This window comes from Rhododendron vialii, chromosome 5a (assembly GCF_030253575.1).
Source record: "Rhododendron vialii isolate Sample 1 chromosome 5a, ASM3025357v1".
NCBI lineage: Eukaryota > Viridiplantae > Streptophyta > Magnoliopsida > Ericales > Ericaceae > Rhododendron > Rhododendron vialii.
Genome location: NC_080561.1, coordinates 3,832,147 through 3,841,084, shown reverse-complemented (window position 1 = coordinate 3,841,084; position 8,938 = coordinate 3,832,147). Strand labels below are relative to the sequence as shown.

The window sequence follows — 8,938 nt, the reverse complement described above, 5'->3', positions numbered from 1 at the left end:
ATCGAGCCGAGCTCGAGCTCGAGTTCTGCAGCTCGTCACGAGCTCGAGCCGAGCTCGAGCTCATTGTTTTTGAGGCGAGCCGAGCCCGAACATGCCGAAACTCGGCTCGGCTCGGCTCGATTGCACCCCTATATGCAATAGAGCAACACTACTCTGGATTGATGAGTAAGCAAAGGAAAAATGTTGTGACAGTTTTAGTGTTTCAATCAATCGCAACAAGATGAAGCCTTCAACCTCAACAGCAAACAAAGACCTAATTAAGCAGTTCTGTAGCACCAAATACTTCCATCTCTCCAGCATACTCTTCAGATTCTTGGTGAGCTGGTGTATACATGCGAGATGATCAAGGAACTACTTCGAAAACTAGAAACCTTTTCCATGCGCTTTTCGACTAAGGAAAACACGGCAGCAATAACAAAAAGCTTCCCCCACGGTTGTATTCCTCATCAAAGCTGAATTTGAAGAAAAAACATGCCATTCTTCAGGTCACACATTTTGTAGTGCACATTGAACAAACATTCAGTATCCACTGATAGAGAGTGAACCCTCGAGATCTTCGACACCCCTCCCAACCATTCCGAAATTTCTTTGGAAAGCAGAATCATATAACCAAAATCTATAAGACATGACTATAACAGTTATTGTTTCATAATAAGGTCTCACTATACAACATTGTCAATAACAAAGCATCCAACTAACGAATTTGTAGAGAACATTAAAGGAAAAATTAAGAGAAGAACTTTAGTCTTCTTTTGGGTTTCCACACAACCTTATCATCTGCTTTGTAAATCCTTAGCGGAAAAAGACTTGTATTTTGTAAAGGGCCGGAGAACAATGTTGTGTTCATTTAGGAATGATTATTCAGCAAGTTGATCTTCTAGAGACAACATCCCTAACTGAACACCACCTTCTTCTCCCTTTTCCAACTACAAGTCTTCTCCCGTTGAGGATTTACACAGCGAATGATAAAATTGCCTGGAAACCAAAAGAAGACTAAAGTACATCTCTTAATTTTATCGTTTAATATTGTACTCTACAAAGACTGTACTTGGATGTTTTGTTATTGAGAATGTTGTGAAGTGAGACAATATTATGAAACTAATATTGTTATAGTCATTGTCTTACCTTCTAAGGAAATTTCCTTTGGCTTGCGGTACATATAAAGATCTTAGAATCAACCATGACATACAAAACAAGCATGCCATAATCAAAGGGGCGGAGCTATATGTTGGGTCCCGGCCCAAGTTTCCCGAGCGTCTGAATTTTAAAATTTTTATTTTGTATATACCTGATTTTGAATGATATTAATAGTTGTTCGTGTATAGCTATTTATAATCTTAATAATTTTAGTTTGATTTGATAAGAAATCGATTATTTTACATTCTCATTTCTTAATTTCTTTCATAAATAAAAAATAAGTACGTGACAATTAAAGTAGCCTAAAGAAAAAAGCAAAATGATTAGTATACTTTAACTGCATTAGGTTATAATCATTTTAATGTTAAAATGTAATGTTTTGAAAAGCAAAAACCTTATGATATACATAAGTATACGTTCCGGTAAAAAAATATGTCTATGAAGTCTGCCCTTTGAGTTAAAATCTTGACTTCGCCACTAAATCAGGTCGGCAAGTGGCTTGAAATTAAAATGAATGAATCATCCCGCGTAAGAATCCTCTTTGGAGGTGTTTGAGAGCCCTGTCGGGTAGTATATATGCTTTTTAAGCGTCACATGATGATAAGTACGTCCTTCTATGATTGTGAATGTGATTTTCACTTAAAACAAAAAAGTAAAGGATGAATGGCTCTTTATTAATAATCCTCCGCATTGCTCTCTGGAGCTTTGCACTTTGAGGAAAGAAGCGATACTGTCATAAGCTATGGCGTAGAAACCAATTCCACTGAAATTCCCAAGCGATGGAAAACTGAAAAGCCCACAGTGATATTCCTATTACCACTTCAAATAGCTGTAGAGAACGGGAAATCGCAAGGTCTTTACTTGGAGCTGCTAGTGATCGGCAAGAAGATCCAGATTCATGTCCTGATTATTGCAACTAGTATTGATCAGCTATTCGATGACTTTCCTTATGTGCTTGGCCTACAAGAATTCCCACGTCCTAAAGTGGTACATTCGACTAAAGAAGTCGAAATATAACGCGAAACTTCGCGGAGCTTGAGTTCTTGTCATTGACCGAAGAACTAATTTGGAAGACGGTTGTGAACATTACAAGTGCAAGCAAAAAGGTTGCTGCAAAGCCGTAGAAAGTTATTCAACTTCAATTCTTCAGCAGAGTGTATCACTTCAGGGCACCCACGTACCCAAAGTTGGTACATGAGCACTAGTATCTGACCACCAATTAAAGACTGTGCTATTGTTGGAGCATAAACAGTTTAAATAAGTCCAAGACAAGCCCAAAAAAAGAAGCCCAAAAAAAAAAAAAAATTTGGTGAAGTATAAATATCTTATTTCTAGAAGACCTAGTTTCTAAAAGAGTTCTAGAGTATTCCTAGAAAATATCTAGATATTTGTTGTAAGTTAAAGATCTCATGTGTTAATCTAGAAAGTACCTAGATATTATCTTGGAAGAAGATATCTGGAACCTTCCATTGGATACTATAAATATAGAGAGGTTCTAGTCATTTTGTATAATGTCAAAAAAAAGTTAAAGTTTTAAGTGAAATACAAGTACTCTTCCCCTTCAAAAATCTTGTTCAAATATATACTAGATACCCTCCCCTTCCAACAGCTATTTCCCGCTCAACGGCGATTTGAAGGGATAACTGGAACAACATTCTGGGTTTATCAGTATTCTAACACTTTGGGAATTTGAGTGGAATTGGTTTTCTATGCCATAACTTAATGACGGTGTCACTTGTTTCTTCAAAATGCAAAGCTCCGGAGAGAAACGCAAAGGATTTTTAAAGATCCAATCGTCTAGCTACTTTTTTTTTTCAAATGATATCCTATAAACACTAAATAATGCAAAGTACTTGAGAGGGTCCCAAACACCCCCAAGAGAGGATTCTTACGCGGGATTATTTCCATGGCATTCCTTAGCTCCTTGAGATGTTCCGACTCTCGTGGGCAAACACCTGTTTCTAGTTCCAAAAACTGAAGGGGAAAATAAATAGATTAGAATCCCTTGGGTAGAAAGTAAAATAGCACAAAGAAGATGAATGTGAAAAGAGTTATGATAATTTCCTGATACAATTCCTTACTCTTGCCATAGAACTGGATAGGAACAAGTTCTACCATGGGTTTTTGTGATGCACAATCCTGAGAGAGAGAACTTCTGTTTCAATCATGAAGACGGGGTGGAATGAATATATAGTGAAAAGGAGAAATATTCTCTCCAAAATTTTCGGAGAGAGAGAGAGAGCGAGAGAGAAATTTTTGGTACCCGAAATTAGGAATGCGACTGAATTGTTCAATCACGTAAGTACGTAATCATTAGGCCTAATTCGGTGGATCCCGTTGGGGGATTCTTTTGTCACGAGTCTTTGTGCGAATAATTTTCCTCACTTTCGGTAGTATCCACAAAAGTAAGGACACTTGTTTGAAAGGTAAAATAGGCCCCGTTTGCTAACACTTTTAGTTTAATTTCTGTTATAAAGTTTTTGTGGAGGGGCAAGAATTTCTGTTATAAGTTTATTGGCTTTAAAAAAATGATAAATGGTGTTTGGTATTAAATGTGAAAATTTACGTATTTGATCAAGTAGATTACTTGGAGCTTCAATTTGTAACTTTATTTGTTTATTCAAGTTGTAAAAATAAATTTTACTAAGCACTTAATACATGAGTACTATTCTTTTTACAAAAGTGAGAGGTATTGCACTAATAAAGCCCAACGGCACTTACATAACGAAATTCATTACCGATAACTGGGACAAAGCCAAACTAATCATTTAACTGATACATAGCAAGAAAGAAAAATTCATATATATCCTATAGCAGTCTCAAAAAGAGATACATTGCTAGCCAAGAAAGAAAAACAATAAGAACCCAGACGATCAGATGAATTTCGACTAGAAATAAACACACTTATGAATTTCTAGCAAACAACCAATAGATGCATACTAATCTTCTCGAGCCCAAACAGTAAACAAATCGCCCAAAGGCGAACTTTATTACTCTCACTAGGAGAGACAAAACTCTCACAAGGATAAACAAAACTCTTAAATGGAGAGACAAAACTCCCTCAGATCTTTTTGCCCTGACTAAAACGAACCATATAACAAACAAGTAAAATAGTAATGATTTACATGAAATTCACCAATACTACAAGAAGATATAAACCAGGACTGAAAAATAGCCCTTAGTTCAACAAACACAACCAGTGGTCTCCAGTACTTTAGATGTCAAAGAGCATCAATGTTCACTAACATAAGTTCCTTTATAGTCCACGGAGAAGCTACAGGATAGTACTAGCGTGCAAGTGCATGGCTTTTGTCAAGAGACGATGAACAAAATCGAAAAAAACTAATACCATGGTGAATAGAGCGAATTTCATTATATACAAACGACCAAACATGAGCTTATTATATATACAAATTTAGTCCACAGTATGACAATACAATAGTTTTGTGTTCAAGTATTATAATATCAAACAAATGAAATATAAAGGTGGTAAAGCTGAAGAAAACAAAATCGGAAAACTGTATCTTGCCACAGACGGAACAGACATGTAATGTTACAACTCTATACCAAACATATATACTCTCAGCATCACATTATGGGATGCGAAACTGCATTGGAATGTTTGAGAAAACTTGATTTGAAGCCGCACGTCAAGCTGGAAGAAGGTTTTCATGGAAATCAAGTTACATGTAACAACCCTGCTTCAATCAAAGCAGTAATTCACGCTTTCGATTCTTGATTGAAGTTACCCTCAATTCGCAAAAAGAACTAGTATTGCCATGTATCACTATGCCAAATTTTAGCATTAGCGGCATGAGAAAATTGTCGTTAATAGTCCAAAAACTGCCAGTAATAATTCAAAAATCGCCTGAAATAATACCATCAATAATAAAACCAGTGGTAAATTTATTTTGCTTTCCCAAGAATCAAACCCGGAACCTCCGGATCCTCGTGCACGCGTGTTACCAACTGGGCTGACCCGCGTGTTATGTCATGTCAGATAAATAATAATATTTATATTATACGGGTCGATATTATTCTAAGCGGCGGCAATAAACCGCCTGTATTACAAAAACTGTATATTCTATTTTTTACGGTGGTATTTTAAAAAGCTGCCGGTAACCACAAAATGATTTGTCTGATCAAAAAAAAAAAAAAACCACAAAATGATTTGCGTGATTTTTGCTTTGAATGGGTTAAAATTTTATGGAAAAAAGGAAAAGGCGAAAAAATTAGTAAGCAAGTGAAGGAATTAAATTTACTTATTTCTTTTGCTCTCAATTTCCTTTCACGTGGAAAATTTCTCAGAAAATCCAAACACAGTCTAAATGTGTGTTTCTTAAGCTTGAAATGGCATGATATATTTCAGACCTTCTGTGACGTCCCACTCTTTCAGTAAAAAAATAATAATAATATTTTTGACGCAAATAATTAATTCTTTCATTTTTCTTTTTCAAACTTCTTTCTAATAAAAAAAAAGATATTGATTATTATAAACTGCATTTATTTCAAACATTCTTCTAATCTCGAATAACTTATATTTTTGTGTGTGTGTGTGCGTGTGCATGTTATATTTTTGGGCCGGTTAGTTTTACTTGGGTTGGATTTAACTTTTAAACTCAGGTCAGGCTAGTTAGTGAGAGTGTACGTATTTGATTATTGAGGAGAGGGCCCCTTATGCTTTTATAAATATTGAGGAATTAGGGTTAAGGAGTATTATTTTTCTTAAAGAGGACTGTGAGAGAGTGAGTAGAACGAGAGAGAGAGCAGCGGTGGTGGGAGACGTTGGGCACGGTTGCATATAACTCCTCTTGTTGGTTTCGTGAGGTAGTTTCTTCAACCTTTTTGTTCTTTTCATTTATTGATCAGTACAGTCAATGGAATTCTTGTATATGTAGGATTGGTTGGGTTCTTATTTGTAGGAAGGAGAGTGAGAGAGATAGATTTGTGTGCGTGTGTGGTGGCTGTGTATAGCCATGGGTATTGGTGAGTTGTGTCGTGGTGTGCATGTGAATGGAATTTAGGATTATTTTAATAAAATCGGGTAATCAATTCTTGGGGTGGGTTTAACGCATAAGGCTGTTCATGGAATCTAGATTAGGAGAGTCAATATTAGTAGCTTTCATGCCTTAAATTGATTTCGGTACATGCAATTCTTTTTATTCAGCCTAGTAGAGCACTCGGGCATTGCATTTTGGCGATCTACCGTTCGATCGAGGTGAGTGGTTAAGCATGTGATCCCTTCTTTTGGAATCCTCTTGAGCCTATCGATTCTTTACAGTTCGTTATTGGTTGTGATTCGATGATAATTATTCCTATTCTTTGCTCTCATAATTATTGGCAATTGACGTACCCTTTGGCATACAAGGTTCATTGATAAAAATTAATAGGATTGTTGGATTGCCCATATTTTTTTGTTGCTCCATAATATTATTGTGACTCTGCAACGGCACGGAGAATAATCCTGGTGCAGGTGCCTCCGGCTCGCCGTTGTTCTATTTGTGTTTGGGACCACAGACTGTGTTGATATTTATTAAAGTCCAAGGAAAAGACCCGTGAGATATCGTGGTGACTTTGGCCACTAGGGAAAAGACTTGTGAAATACCCTGTGACTCTAGTGCTCAACGGATAGGGAAAAGACTTGTGAAATACCCTGTGACCCTAATCCGGATCGGCTTAGGGAAAAGGTCCCAGGCGCCATCCTGTGATGACTCTAAGTACGGTGTTGGATCCAACGGGCGAAGCCCTGAGAAAATATTTGGCATTTGGTACTTGGTAATTGGTGATTATGGTTCCCACTTTGGTTTAAACTCCTGTTTATCGTCGTTCATCGTTCGGATATTATTGGACACATTGTTTGGTATAATTATTGTGGTGATTTGATTATTGTTCATATTATTCATTAATCTGTATTCGTCTTGTGGATACTATTTGTTGAGCCATTGACTTCGTTAGTTTGTTGGTATTCTTCGTTGAACCTTCGACCCTCCTTAATTTGACACCATTTCTTTGGAACCCTCATTATCGTTCGTTCAAAAGTATGCCACTTTGTATTATTACCCTTAGCATGCTTAACTACTCACTGAGCGCGTTAGCTGACGGATTTATTCCATTTTTTTTCCAGGTTAGTTCATGGAGCATTGTAGTGGACTCTGTGGCATTGTCGGGACCTTCGGTTTGGACCTCTAGGACGTCTGCATTTTTATTTCTTTTCTATTGTCAAAAAGCTTCCGCACTTTTATTAATTGGCAGTTCATTATGGAGTTGGAGATTGAAAGATATGAGTTATTGTGTCATTTGCTTAAGAAAAATATTGGTTTGTAATCGTGCATTTTATTGTAATAAAATATCCAGTATTTCTTTATTTGTTTCAAGCTACTAAAAATATTTTTAATTAGGCTTCGTGTCCCATGATTACTTCATGGTACACGGCCGATTATGCTCCCGGATTTGGGGCGTGACACATTCTAACGCTAGGAGCATCATCAACCCATCTGCATTTCCCAGAAAAGGAGATTGAACATGAGACTGGAGAATTGTCCGGCCCAACTTTGATGAGTCTTCAAATGAAAATGAAGATTTTGGAGGTGATTTCAAAGGAATTCCTGTATTTGACAAGTTTTCATTTGAGGATGATGAGGTTGATATTGTTCCTATGCTTTATGAAACTTTCACGTGAAAGGTCTAAAAATGGGACTTGCAGTATTGATTTTGAAGATGTTCCCATGTGGGCCGGACTAGTTTATTCTTCACTGGTATTTTGGTTTGCATAAAAAAGATTCGCTCCAACCATGCACGATCTATTTTCATTCTCCAAATTTAAGTAGATACTTGGATTTCAGTCCCAAATTTGGAGACCCATGATATATATATATATATATATATATATATATATATATATATATATATATATATATATATATATATATATATATATATATATATATTTGAGACTCAATTCTACAAAATAGAGATTTCGAAATTCCTATTAGCTGCATACTATTAAATTAAAACAATCAGTGGTATGTGCACATAAAATAAACCTTGATATTATTTGGAAATCAGCAATATTGATTTTCCATAATGTCATTTCGTTCAAATTTAAAACTATTTTATTTTCTAATCCTTTTTTTAGCGTCAGTCATCCACAATTTACACTATTTTGCTGGCTTATCAAAGAGAACAAATACTTTTGGACATCCCAAAATAGAATTGAAGACTAACATTAAGAGACGGAAGGAGTATACTCTAACGGCAAAGTTCCTTCAAGCAAGACAAAAGTATCAACGAAATCTTCTACCATATTGGCAAGAAAAAAAAAACTTCAAGCAAGACAAAAGTTCAATAATACATTGCTATAGTGATCAGTCGAATGAAATCACACATTATCAGACAAAAGTATACTCTAGTGGCATTTCTCTTTTCCCTTTGTAATCCCACAATATACTGGATCAATGCTTATGACACACAAGATTTTCCGTTATTCACGACGGAGTTGTTCGATGTACAACATCACCAAAGTGCTCATCTCTTTTCCCTTTGTAATCCCACAATATACTGGATCAATGCTTATGACACACAAGATTTTCCGTTATTCACGACGGAGTTGTTCGATGTACAACATCACCAAAGTGCTCAAATGATGGAGTGACCTTCAATGAGATAGCCTACGAAGATTACTCGATTGCTCATTGAGCGCTTATAGAATTGGCTCAATGCCCCTATTGTTTGCAGCAATTTCAACAAGTGTAGTGCACGTGATGATACACTACGGATGGTTATCTCATCAAAATGAATGTAT

The 8,938-nt window shown here is 36.2% G+C and overlaps 1 long non-coding RNA gene across 1 annotated transcript; it reads right to left on the bottom strand.

The window, feature by feature from the left end:
* Positions 1 to 214: 214 nt before the first annotated feature.
* Positions 215 to 3,378, bottom strand: LOC131327060 (uncharacterized). The gene is made up of 3 exons (XR_009200163.1): positions 3,219 to 3,378; positions 3,030 to 3,111; positions 215 to 479 (listed from the first exon to the last, which is right to left on the bottom strand). It is a non-coding gene; the product is annotated as an uncharacterized LOC131327060 (long non-coding RNA).
* Between the last annotated feature and the right edge of the window lie 5,560 nt (positions 3,379 to 8,938).